General features: G+C 37.5%; 1 protein-coding gene across 2 annotated transcripts in view; it reads right to left on the bottom strand.

The window, feature by feature from the left end:
* RRAS2 (RAS related 2) overlaps window positions 1-14,455 on the bottom strand; it is a 72,636-nt gene that overhangs the window by 25,475 nt on the left and 32,706 nt on the right. The window lies entirely within an intron of this gene.

Below are 14,455 nucleotides of genomic sequence, written 5' to 3'. Positions count from 1 at the left end.
GACCACTCCTAGAACCAGGGCTGCATTTGTTTGTTTTTTAAAAGCATTATGAGGATATAATTCAGATACCATAAAATTCACCCACTTAAAGTATACTATTCAATAGCTTTTAGGAATTGACAAGGTTGTGCAACCACCATCGCTACCCAATTCCAGAATATTTTCACCATCCCAAAAAGGAATCCCGCACCCACAGCCGTCATTTACCATCTCCCCACCCCGCCAATCCCTAGCATCACTAAACCACTAATCTATTCCCTGCGTCCATAGGCTTGCCTGTTTGGGACATTTCCTATAAATGGAATCACACAGTACGGTCTTTTGTGTCTGGAGTCTTTCACTGAACTTCATTCATGTTTTCAATGTTCATCCATGTTGTAGTATGTATCACTACGCCATTTCTCATCCCTTTTTCTGATAGACCATTGTAGGAATACGCCATACTGTACTTATCCGTGGTGGACACTTGGGTTGTTTTCCCAGTTTGGCTATTAGGAACAATGCTGCTATGAACATTCGTGCACAGCCTTTTGTGTGAACATTTGATGTGTGATCAAAATATATGGTGAAGGTTTAAATAAAACATTTATTACAGTGAAAGACACTTTGCCATGAATCCCCCTCAAAAGACTCCCCCTCGCTTCAAACACACTTATCCCATCGTTCTTGCCACTTTCTGAAGCAGTTCTGGAAGGTCCTCTTTTGTGAATGTCTTTAGTTGTGCTGCCATGGGTGCCTCGATGTCCTGAATCAATTCAAAACATTTACCATCTTTCAAAGTCTTTTTGACTTTGAGTAAGAGCCAGAAGTCGCATGGTGCCAGGTCTCATGAATAAGGCAGATAAGGACACACCGTCATGTTTTTATGTGACAGAAACTGCTGTACCAGAAGCGATGTGTGACAATGGAGCGTTGTCATGATGGAGGAAGAAGTAAAGACACTCACGAAAGAGGACTTCCAGTAATGCTTCAGAAAGTGGCAAGAACGATGGGATAAGTGTGTTCGAAGCGAGGGGGAGTATTTTGAGGAGGATTAGGGGCAATGTGTCTTTTAATGTAATAAATTTTTTATTTAAACATTCACCATATGTTTTGATCACACTTCATATGTTCCATTTTTTTCTTGGGTAGATACTGTGTTGTGGAACTATGGGATAACATGGTAACGCTACATTTAACTTTTCTGAGGAACTTCCAGGCAGTTTCCCAAAGGAGCTGTCATTTCACCTTCTCATCAGCAGTGTTTGAGGGTTCTGATTTCTCAATATCCTCACCAACACTTATTACTGAACATGTCTTTTTGCGTCTAGCCATCCTCATAGGTGGAAAAGTAGTTATCTCCTTGTATTTTTGATTGGCATTTTCCTAATGGAATGGTGAGCATCTTTTCACATGTTTATTGGCCATTTGTATATCTTCTTTGGGCAAATATCTGTTCAAATCTTTGCCCTCTTTTAAAGTGGGTTGTCTTTTTATTGCTGAGTGTTAGCGCTCTTTATATATTCTGGATACAAATGCCTTATCAGATACACGATTTGCATATATTTTCTCCCATAGTCCCATTATTTTAAAAATCTTCCTCCCATAAATCAGTACACAGTTCCTAAATCACAACCCTTGGCCAAAGTCCTGTCACCCACCATCAATTTGCCGTAATTCTAACTTCCACACACCCAGATTTGTGGGTAACACCTGCTTCTGTGCTCCACCCACCAGTCGTCCTATCCCTCTCCACATGGCAGATCTGCTGTGCCCGCTGCTTGCCTAGAACAAAACTTCCACTGCCATATCCACAACTCTAAGCCCCACCCCAATCCTGAGCTTCCCCCATCACATGGAACTTCTCTGCCTATACTATGCCCTAGCACAGTTCACTTGTGCCAGGATGTGAAATCACCCACTTTCATCAAACCTAAGATGCCATCAATTTTAAGAACATTCATTGTTTTATGTGACAAGAAAAAAATGCAAAAACAACTAGGGCAAGACTTTGATTGTAAAGCATCTCAGTGTCAGAGATACTAACACATGGGGAGGAGGTGAAATGTGTATCTTAGAATCAATGACATACAGGAGTTCTAGACAACAAGTCTGGAAGGCTTACTAGTCCCGTTTTGCATCTGAGATCATTGAGGCTCATTGTTTAAGTTACCTACAAAAGCAATACTGCTTCCAGGACACTTTCTTTAACCTGCCACGTTAACATCAAAGTGCGTGCACCCGTTTAACAAAGAAATCCTGTTACTCTTAAAATAAGTTATTTTTAAAATTATAAACTGCTATTGCCAAATAGCAAGAGCAGTTTCATTCAAAGTGAAAACACTCCATTTCTACATTCAGAATAAAGGTCTAAGTATGGAATATTTAAAAAAAAAATACAAAAACATATACTTTATCTAACAATTTTACTTCTAAAATTTATCCTACCAATACATCTGTGTATATAAAAAAATGACATGTGCAACGTCATTCATTAAATTGTTTTTAATTCAAAAGACTGGAAACAATTTTAATTGTCCTTCAGTAAATTGTCCTTCAGTTAAATTATGAAACATTCATTCACTACGAATGCAGCCATTTAAAAAAGTGACTTCCTGTACTAATAAGGAACAGTTTGCAAGGTATGTTAAATTAATACACACAGTTTACATATTTGCTGTATGTGCATAAAAGATCTCTGGAAAGATATACAAGAAAGTGATTAACTTCGATTACCTGTGGAAAGAACTGGGTTGCTGAAAGACATGAGTGGGAGGGAAGTATTTTTGTAAGTTCTGAAAGCTGAAACATGTGAATCAAAGAGGGAACTAAGGGGAAAGACCTACATACCATGTTTTCCCAAAAATAACACCTAGCCGGACAATCAGCTCTAATGCATCTTTTGGAGCAAAAATTAATATAAGACCCGGTCTTATTTTACTATAATATAAGACTGGGTCTAATATAATATAACATAAGATCAAGTCTTAATTTTTTGCTCCAAAAGACGCATTAGAGCTGATTGTCCAGCTAGGTCTTATTTTCAGGGAATCACGGTACATTATAAGAGTATATAAACTCTTTAGTAATAAAAGCAGAGCACAGGAGTGTGAGGAAACCTGGATTCTAGTCCCAGCTCACAACTATCGTGTTTCCCCGAAAATAAGACCGGGTCTTATATTAATTTTTGCTCCAAAATATGCATTAGGGCTTATGTTCAGGGGGTGTCATCCTGAAAAATCATGCTAGGGCTTATTTTCTGGTTCGGTCTTATTTTTCGGGGAAACACAGTAGATGAGTGATCCTGGATAAGTCAACTTCTTTCTTTGCTTTTTAGCTGTACATGAAGAATTTGCTCTTTACAATCTCTTAAAAGATTCCAGCTCTCTAATTTTATTATGACATATTTAGCTCCTACAGTGTGTCAAATATAATGTGCAAGTGCTATCAAGAATTTGTTTTAAGTTTGTGGTATAATAGACAAATGTCAGATCTTAAGTCAGGAAGGTCGCTTAATGCCCTAGCTCCTCCTACTTTCTAGCTGTAGACTTTGCAGCAAATCACATCAATGACAACAAGTTCTATTACCTGCAAAGTAGAGGTGATCGCTACTTTCACAAGTTTATTATAAGGAGTAAATAAAGTATGTGAAAATTTTCTGAAATTTTTACACCATCGTGCGAAATGCAAATTATTAATGTAAGTATTAATATAAGCAGAATCCCCCTTCAGGTATTATAAAGTAAGTATAAGAAAGCATAGATTCTGGAGTCAGTCGGACCTGGATATCCCACTTAATTACTATGTGGTCTTAGGAAGGTTATTTAATCTCTTGAATCTCAATTTCCAGATCTGTAAGATGGCCATCATGATTCTTATTTCAATGCTATTGTGAAAATGAAATGGCTTTGTAAAGTACTAAGTATACTTTTTAGCTCAAAATGGGCAGTCCAAAATTGGTTCTCTTCCCTTCCAAACTTAGAAAGGAAAGGCGGCGCCATAAGCAGGTAGCTGACCAACAAACTCTCGCTGTAGCTTTTGCTCCCCAGAGCCTGGTTACTTCCTTTTTCATTTCCTTTCCCCTCTATCCACTGCTACCTACAAATATCCTAAACCTCATTTTCATTTCTCATCTCTTCTAGAGTACAGAATGGTCTGTAGAAGCAAAATTAGAAGTAAAGCCCACATTCTACTAAACTTTGAAAACTTCCACATGAATCTTCCTTAGGTTCACTCACTAACCCACGCGGGGAACAAATGCTAACTGAGCACCTATATTGCATCAGGAGTTGAGGATAAAATCTCACCTCTCACGGGGTTTGCAGGGGTGTTTTTGTTTTTGTTTTGGAGCATTAACCATCAACAAATAAACAAGCATAATGCATCAGAGGTGATGTGATCGCTGAAGAAAAATAAAGGGGGTTGACAGCAGCAGCAGCGAGCAGGGAGATGTGGCAATGCAATCAATGACCAGCGAAGGCTTCCCTGACAATGTGGCATTTGAGGATAGAATCCAAGGTCAACTGAGGTGGCGAGCCATGCTGCTATCCAGAGGAAGATCCTTTCAGGCAAAGGGAACATTAAGTTACAGGCAGAGAAGTGAGAGTATGGGTAATACATCTGAGGAACACGAGGAGGCCAGGGTGGCCACAACAGAACAAATAGGGAGAGTGGTAACAGAGTTCAGCAAGTTAACAGGGAGGCAGGCAGAGCCTTGTGGGCCATGGTAAGGACTTTGGATTTTATTCTAAATGAAATGAAAACCGCTAGAGTTTGATGACCTAATCTTCACTGGCTATTGCTTTCCTTTCCCAGTCTTGCTACGCAATGAACAGAAGGGTGCTGATGCTTCCTTTCATGGGGATTTGCCAAGATCCATCCCAGAAGCAATCAAAGCAGCGTGTATACGCACTTGCTTACCATTGCTTACCATGTCCTTTAAGATGCTGTGGAAAAGATTTCCATTGATTCAAGGAGGAAAAAAACTTACAAGCACTTTAAATTGCATTTAGGAAAATATAAATCAATTATACTTAAAAATTATTTCAATAATACACTTTAAAATGTGCTTAATTGTTTTATAGGAACGTAACTATAAATGAAAGAAATTAACATTATACACTACCAAAGATACATATACACATATGCATCTATACAAATGAGATGCTCAGGAAGCTTTGTTATTTATTGTGAAAAACTATTAAAAACACAAATGTCTGTAACAGGGAATGATTACATGGATATGGTATATTGATTATAGAACAGCAAACAACCATTGAAAGGAATTAGGGAAGCGTCTATGTATGGGTTTCAAGAATATCCATGGTACATTAAGTTCATTCACTCAACAAATACTTGCTGAGTGCTTACTATTTAGGAGCTGGGATATAGTCCTGAATGAGAGTAAAACTGACATGGCTCTGGCACTTCTGGAGCTTACATTTTAGCAGAGGAGACAATACATAACCAAGCAGAATAAAGATGACAATTTTTCAAGTAAGTGCTACAAAAAAACCTAAAATAGACTGATATGGATGAAGAATGGGTGGGGGGAAAGGGGCTTGTTATTTTAAAAAATTACATTGCTAAATATTATAGCTATGGGTCTAAAGCACAGCGTTTAAAAAAAAAAAAAACAGACTGTATCACTGCTGTTTTATCCTAATAACAAAAACTAAATTTCTCCGGACTTGCATCTCAAAATGGGAGAGGAGGAGAGAATGCTCTCACCGGAGGTTCTCTCCAAACCACATGCTAGGAGGCTAGGCCAGCATTCTCAGAAACTGGCTCTGTCTATTCACACCAAGGACTGCCCTTCTTACTTCTAATTATTTAACCTCATTTATCCACCCAGCAATTCTCGGGAGTTTTTATAAAATCCCTCCTGTGGCACACAAATTTAAATCAAACTAGATGACTGGATAAATTTAAATTCTTTTAAGAGGAGACAAGCATGATTCATATCAAAAGGAACCATACAAACATTCATCTTACAAAAATACCCAAGTATGTACATTTAAAAAGTCAAGGGCTAAATGGCATGTTCATAGAATTTAAGACTTCGCTCACACCATTTAAAGTCACAAATTATAGCCTGCCTATATGTGTACAGCCTAATTTCACAGTAAAAGAACGCCACATCAATTGCAAACCACATGAAGAGAAAGTAAATATGCAACTAAATTCTGAATACATTTATACGCATATAAGTCAGATCCTATAACTATTACTCCATTTAGTAAAAGTACTTTTATAGTACTTATTAGCAAATTCAGGAAGGGGGTTACGCACTTCAGTGGGTTGAACTGTGGCACCTGAAAAATAGGTCTAACTCCTAACCCCTGGTACCTAGGAACGTGACCTTATTTAAAAATAGGGTCCTTGCAGATGCAATGAAGTTAAGGATCTCCAGAGACCATCCTGGACTTAATCCAATGTCTGTATCTGTAGAAAAGAATGGGAGGTTTGAGACACACAGACAGAGAAGACCGAGGAGCGAAGGTCATCTGAAGGTGGAGGCAGATTGGAGCAGCATCCACAAGCCAAGGATGGGCTCCGTTGCCATCCATCACCAGAAGATGAGAGGGGGGCACGGAACAGTCTCTCAAAGCGACCACAGGGAACCAATCCTGTCGACAACTTGATTTCGGGGTTCTGGTCTCCAGAACTGTGAGAGAATAAGTTTCTATTGTTTAAAACTATGAAGTTTGTGGTAATTTGTTATAGCACACTTAGGAAATGAATACACTCATCTATAAAATTTGAACAACTCCCCATTCTCCTAAATAATTTTCCGTATGTAGTCGATAAGCCCAAGAGGAATAGATGACAAAACATTTTTTTCCTACTCACAAGCTATTGGAACTCAAGCATTAAGCTGTCTTCACATTATCAGCACTACAATGTATTGCAAAGATAGATTCAATGACACATGAAGTTTTCATTCTCTGAACCAGAGAGAGTCAGTCAACAAAAAGTAAAAGAGGACAAATAGATTCCTACGGCTCTAAAGATCTAGTTGTTTTGGAAAGTAGTCAAAATAATGATCTCTTTTAAAATGTTAAGTCTCAAGACTTTAACAAGTTAATTTTATCGTTTGTTTAGTTTTCTGATTATAAAATACATGCTCATTGTAAAAAAATAAGGAAAATCATAAAAAAAAATTTTCAAGCACACCTTTAGAATCAAAGCTTCTCTTCACAATGTCTCAACCTACAATGTGAAATTAAACATATACTTTCTACCCTGTGAGATGAATAGCCCTTTTTTAAATTGCTCGAATAAGACCTATCACTAAAGGCCTTTGTTTACAATCAAGTTTATATGGCAGTTACACAACCATGAAATTGAGAGTCTACAATGGAAATTCTGATCTAATTTTAACATAAGCCTTATAATTGAAACACACAAATGGGAACTGCAAGGAGAGGTTTATTGTCATGGGGGTTTCCAACAAGGTGCTTTCCCTTGATCATTTTGGGTCCTGAACTGTTCTGGTCTCTAATCATAATTTACATATCAACTAAGCCCTTTTAGACATAATGTTTTTAAGTGCAGAAAAGCAATTAGATGAAGATCAAAATATTAAATTTTATTCAACAATTTCTGATTAATGATCTCCCGCATTTCCCTTTCATTTTCTCAAAAAATAAGTATCTGATACCGTAGATAGCCCAAAAATTAGGTAAGGAGGAACAGCTGACACACAATAGCAAACGTAGAAACAACCGAGAATGAAAAAGAGCTTGAAAATTTTTGCCAAACCAAATCGCTGAAGGCCAGCACGTTTTTTTTCAGGTTTTGTTTAAACAGTGATGCTTTGTTAAAAACAAAAATTTCACTAACTCCAGGTACGTATTTAAACTGTTCTGCCATTTAAATGTTTATTCAAAATGACACAGCACCTCAAGTATGGGCAGCACATAATGACTGCGTCCAAAGATTACAATATGGAAGGAGAGGGGAGGCCAGTTTAACTACAGGAGAGAAACCAAACAAATGCTACCTCAGCCTGATGACTAAGGTCAACATCAACAGCCATAAACCACGCTAGTAATATGTATCCTTGATTCGATATGATGAAAATGGCACTTTACCTCTGTGGTCTTCCTCCCCAAACCCCAAAACCCAGTCCAATCATAAGAAAAACACCAGCTAAATGCCAATAGAAAGGTATTCAACAAAATACTAGACAAGTACTCCTCAAAATGGTCAGACACCAAAAACAAGGAGTCAGCCAAGAAGCGCCTAGGGAGACATGACAACCAAATGTTTTGTGGTATCCTGATGGGATCCAAAACAGAAAAAGGACATTAGGTAAACAGTATGGAAACCTGAATCGGAAGAGACTTTAGTTAGTAACAATGTGCCAATTCGTTAAATTTAACAAATGTGCATACAATGTATGATGTTAGTAACAGGAGAACTGGGTGCCAGCTATATAGAAACTTTTATCTTCTCAACTTTTCTACACATCTGAAACTCTTCTGAAAAAAATAGTGTGTTAAAACAATTTACATGGCAGTCATTTCCAGAAAAATAAAAATTATGGTCCCAGATAAGACTTTTCTAACTACCCACGTTTAACTTCGGGAAGACAACTAGATCCACTAAGCAGTTTCTTCTAGCACTAAGATTACGGCTAGATTTTGCAAGACTGATTAATCAAGGGACTTGGGCAAAATAAAAGGAGACTAGACCTCCTCCCACCTTTTGATTTATTGTGATATGGGTGTGAAAATCCAAAGTTTCATAATCACAAAGCTATTTATAAATAAAATAATTTTAAACTAATAAAAATAGCAAAAAGTAATTCAGAAGAGGCTTAGGTAGAGGATTAGTATTGCAGAAGCTTTGATCAGAAAGTCTGGCCTTTCTTCTATCACCACAGAGTAAACTTTATGTCCCTAAAAACACTGACTCACACATACCCCACCCCATCCCATTTCCTCATTTACATAATGGACAGTGACTATGGCACAGTGCAATACCCAAAGGATGCTCAAAACACAATAGGTACCATAAAGGGTATCATAAAGGAGAATGTAACATTCTTACTCTTTCCCTTCACAGGCATCTGCTAAAAGCAACTAATTCTGGTAAAGTGTATGCAACACTTTATCAGTGAGGGATGATGCATCAGTAGCAAACAAGACAATCAACCAAAAGAGAAAGAGAAAGGGTACAAAGGAGGGGGAAGTAGAAGTAGAATTTAACTACTTACTAGCATTTACACCAGGCCCTCCTTTTCTATGCCTCATCCTGCAAAAGTGTCTTGATGAAACTCTCATTTCAACACTTTATTGAGATGATCCTAAAAACTGCTACACTTTCAGCAAAATTGGGGCTCTAAATGCAAATCAGACCATGGAGATAACAATAAGTGAGTGTCAGTTCTTGCCCTCAAGGAGCCAACTCATTGTTAAGCAGGAGGCCTAGAGAGAAAACAAATATCATCCTTCTATGACTCTAGGATGCCATCAATTGTAAGATGCATCCTAACTACAAAGATATTAAAATAAGAAAACTTTTTAACACACGTGTTAGGATAGATAAGATACTATAGTTTCTCCATGGTAAGTGCTAGAGTAGGTTTAGCCTAAGGTGTGAATGGTAGAATTATCATTCTTCATAAGTATTGGGTAGAGGGGTGTAGAGCTTGAGCAGTTCCACAGATTATTAATCCTTTAAGTCAATGGGCAAATAGAATTCAAAATTTATACATTTTACCAGGAACAGATTTATTTATAAAATACAAGACAGTCCTGTAAAGATGCAGAATGTCTTTACTAATAAACAGTTTTTAAGCCAGCATAAATTCATATAGACACTTCACTAAATTATTTGGGAAACAAAATTGAGGGAATTTCTTTACTTCTAAGAAATGTAACCTTTCTATCAACAAGAAACTGAGAAGGGGCCGGCCCAGTGGCTCAGGTGGTTAGAGCTCCATGCTCCTAACTCCGAAGGCTGCCGGTTCGATTCCCACATGGGCCAGTGGGCTCTCAACCACAAGGTTGCCAGTTCAATTCCTCAAGTCTCACAAGGGATGGTGGGCAGCGCCCCCTGCAACTAAGATTGAACATGGCACCTTGAGCTGAGCTGCCTCCCGGATGGCTCAGTTGGTTGGAGTACATCCTCTCAACCACAAGGTTGCCGGTTCGACTCCCACAAGGGATAGTGGGCTGCGCCCCCTGCAACTAGCAATGGCAACTGGACCTAGAGCTGAGCTGCGCCCTCCACAACTAAGACTGAAAGGACAACAACTTGAAGCTGAATGGCACCCTCCACAACTAAGATTGAAAGGACAACTTTACTTGGAAAAAAGTCCTGGAAGTACACACTGTTCCCCAATAAAGTCCTGTTCCCCTTCCCCAATAAAAATCTTTAAAAAAAAAAAAAAAAACTAAAAAAACGGAGAAGATCAGAGACCTTAATCAGTTTTTCCTCTTGATCTTCTACAAAACATACCTCAGCGAAGCTTTTCAATGTACGAAGGGGAGAAACGTGAAATAAACTACATTTCTAAAGAAGAATCGCATCATTTTCATAGACAGCAGGAAGAACAAAGCAACCATTTTCATGTTTTTCCCTTCGATAAGCACTGAAGCTCTACTTCAGGAAAGAAAACCTCGGCTTTATAAATTCCTTAAGGCCATGCACATAAACCCTAGAGAAATAGTTGTTGAAGGAATGAATCACTACTCCCAATAAATCCTATTTGGACATTTACTTATTTTAACACTAGCGTGCCCAAGGATGAGATAGCAACCTGTTCAGCGAGGTACCCTTATAAGAGAAGCAAAACCCTTCTTTCACAGCAGGACTCCTGTACCCACCCAGGGGGGTCCCTCACCCTGTCACCCAGCACAAGGTTCCCTGCTGTGGTCCCTCCAGCAGAGAGCCCAGCTCCGCTGGGGCCATGGAGCAGCTAAGACAGAAGAAATGTTTCCCAAGGAAGGCAGACAGTGCACAGTAAAGATAATCGAAACACACACATTTTACTGATTCTTTCAAAACTCCTTTGGGAAACATGTATCTGCCCACCTTGAGTCACATGTATTGACTTGGCAACAATACCTCTATAGAGTTTATTATGCACCAGGCACTAAGTGCTTCACATATATTAACTCATTGAAACCTCTCAAGAAGTCCATGATGTAGGTAGATACTCTTATTATTTCCTTCATCTTACAGGCGAGGAAAGGGAGACATAACAGATTAAGAAACTTGTCCAAAGCCACCTGACTATCAGTGGTGGGGTGGAGACTGATTCCAAGAAATCTGGCTCAATTCTGTGCTCCAAACCACTACATTACCCTGAGAGCTACCTTCAAAAAAAAAACAAAATAAACATATTGCCTCTATTTTCTCTATACTTATGGAGTCAAATGTCCAACCCTCAAATCCTTCTCCCCATACACCTCAGTCAGTCCTAACGCTGGCAATGAACAAGTGGCAAGCTAGGAGGGTTCCTAGGTATTTGAGCATGATCTCATTGAGCACTGCAATGAACATAGATAAAACTATCCAAACTCCCTTCTGCCTTCTAAGAGCACAGATAACTGCACGATTACCATACATAATGAAGGATTTCTTCCTCCCCTTTAAAGTATTCTCATATCTCATACCCAACACTCAACTGATAAAAGGCTGATGGTGAAGAGGCAAATATCAATTTTACTTTTTAGTACAAAACAATTGTGTGATCAAAACAACAGAAACTTGCAAAATAAACTAGCAAAAACATGTAAAAGAATCCAACATGACAAGAGAAAGGGGGTTTCATTCAACCTATACACATCTCTCTCACCTGAAGGCATTCACAATCAGTAGATTCAGTTCAAGGGAAAAAGAACTTACTAGAGAAGTTATAATTGAAATAAGATTATTAAAAATACTAAACAACTCAATTGTAATTATGGTACATATTTACAATGAACTTAATCATAGTAAAAATGTGTAAAGAATAAGGAATAAAAAGTCACAGTATGAAAAGAATATAAAGATGAAAGGTCTTCCTACATAATTCAATTTGTTTATTTAGTTGTAACATTGCCCACCCACTCCATCCCCACAAAAAAGCCACATTCAGTTGAGGTCATTTTACCTTTAGCTATTTCCTTTGCAGTGAGTCTGCAGAGTGGTGAGGCATGGTGTGATCTTATTCATTGAACAGAAAGCGATTGAGCGAAATATACAAGCAACCAAACCTCTGGCACCTTGAAAACCACAAGAGAGCAAGATCTTTGTTTCCCATGTCCTAACAGATTTTTTTTTAAAGTCGTTTTCTTAAGTGGCAATATACCTAGAATGACTGCATGTTTGTGTAGAATAACATGATCTCTACCAAAAGTCAGAGGTCAATTGACACTGAGACTGGTCAGTGCCATTTTTTCTTTAAGTCAAAAATTTAAACTTCTTTAAGTCAAAAATTTAAACTTCTTTAAGTCAAAAATTTAAACTTCTTTAAGTCAAAAATTTAAACTTCTTTAAGTCAAAAATTTAAACTTCTTTAAGCAACTCTCATTTACCTATTACTCATTTAGCTAATGTCAAGCTATAAGCAAAATAAAAGCAGTAGAAAGTTTTTCCTATAGCAAACTCATCATTGACACTTAGCCTTCAAGGTTAAACTCTCGGTTGGGTTGGCCCAGAGATTCCCCTTAATCAATTTTTTGTTGCTTTCAGAAAGTTGTACAAAAACATTAGCTAAGAATGGCTTATGATAAAAACACAGAAGAAACTTTTCTGAAAAGGCACTAAATATACTGTCAATTTATATAAAATAGCATGAACTGGCAAAAATAAAAATACCAAATAATTTAAATTTATTTCAAAATTCATTTTTCAAGACCCGGACAACCAGTCATAAAAAGAAGTATGGTATAAAACATGGGAAAACTTTGAAAATGTGCATTAATTTTCTTAGTAACTTAAACAACAATAAAAGATAAACTGATTGTAAACAAATGCACGTCAATACTTTAAAACCTTTGAGAATGTCCATACTATTTCTCCTACTAGCCTGACTGTTGACAGCCAATTTTAGGTTTTCTCAATTAATTACCCTTCATGGAAGGCTGGTAGGATGGGGCAGGGGAACTCTAAAAGGATGACACTGAAGTCCCTCATTCTTTATACTTACACTCACAAGAATGATCAAAATGTCAAAATATCTCAAGTCCCTGCACAAGGTGGGGGTGGAGCTTACATCTGTTGTTTGGTATTTCTGCCATGTCTTGTGCTCCGTTAATGTACATTTGCTTGATCATTCAGGAGTGAATGGGAGTAGGGAGAGCAGGGGACTGTCTACATGCAATATCACAATAGCCCACCCATGACCAATTCAGCCTGGTTAGAGAGAAGCTTTCTTAATAACGAAGTCTCAGATTTAGCTCCCTTTCCAACCACCAGCTTGTTGCTGGCCCAAAGTTTAGTCTCTGTAATACTGACTCGTTCCTGAAGTTCTGCCTTTCCTGTTTCCTTATCAATAAGTTCTCTCTACTCTTATTTGTGCTCACACTTGTTTGAGGATAGAATAATTACAAAGCCTAGGATTGATAAAGGAGGAAAAATTAAGAAACAAAAGAACATCGCCACACATACACAAAAAAATAGGTCCAGAATTGGAAAAGCCAGTTCTACTAAATTTTCATGGGGCAGGTAGTTCCAGTATTACACAAATCCTTCCAGAGAACAGAAAAGGAGGAAATACTCCCCAACTTATAAGCTAGATACCAAAACCAGAAAAGGACATTATGAAAAATAAAAATTATAGGCCAAACTTCACTAAAAAACATAGATTAAAAAAAATAAAAACCCATATATAAAATATTAGCAAACAGACTCTAACAGCACATAAAAATATATATTATGTCTAATGTATCCCAGGAATACAAGGATACATAAACCTTTTTGGAAACTACACTGTAATTCACCTTATGAACAGATTAAAGGAAACACAATGTGATCATAAGATACAGGAAAAGTATGAGAAAATGTTACACTTACCTTAAAAATTAATAGCAAGTGGGACTAAAAGGGAACCGAAAACCTATCGCAAACAATTTTTTAAACAGTGAAACTGTTTAAAATCAAGAATAAGAAGAATGTCCACTATTACTATGTTTATTCGATATTATATTGGAGGTCTTAACCAATGCAATAAGACAAGAAAACAAAATGATATAAGAGTTAAAAACAAATTATTTGATGATAAATAATCTACACAGAACGCCTTACAAAATATACAGAATAATTACTGGGAATGGAGTTCTGCAAGGTGTCTGGATATAAAAATCTACATCTCCCCGCCCACCCCCAAAAACCCATTTCTGTATATAAGCCATTAGAAATCTTAAGTCAAATAGAAGATACCATTTACAATAGCAACTGCAAAGATGGTAATGAAGAGTAAATCTAATAAAATACATTCTAGACCTTTATGGAAAGAAACTATAAAGCTTTCAACAAA

Source organism: Rhinolophus ferrumequinum, chromosome 11 (assembly GCF_004115265.2).
Source record: "Rhinolophus ferrumequinum isolate MPI-CBG mRhiFer1 chromosome 11, mRhiFer1_v1.p, whole genome shotgun sequence".
Classification (NCBI taxonomy): domain Eukaryota; kingdom Metazoa; phylum Chordata; class Mammalia; order Chiroptera; family Rhinolophidae; genus Rhinolophus; species Rhinolophus ferrumequinum.
This window is presented reverse-complemented; position numbering and strand designations above follow the sequence as displayed.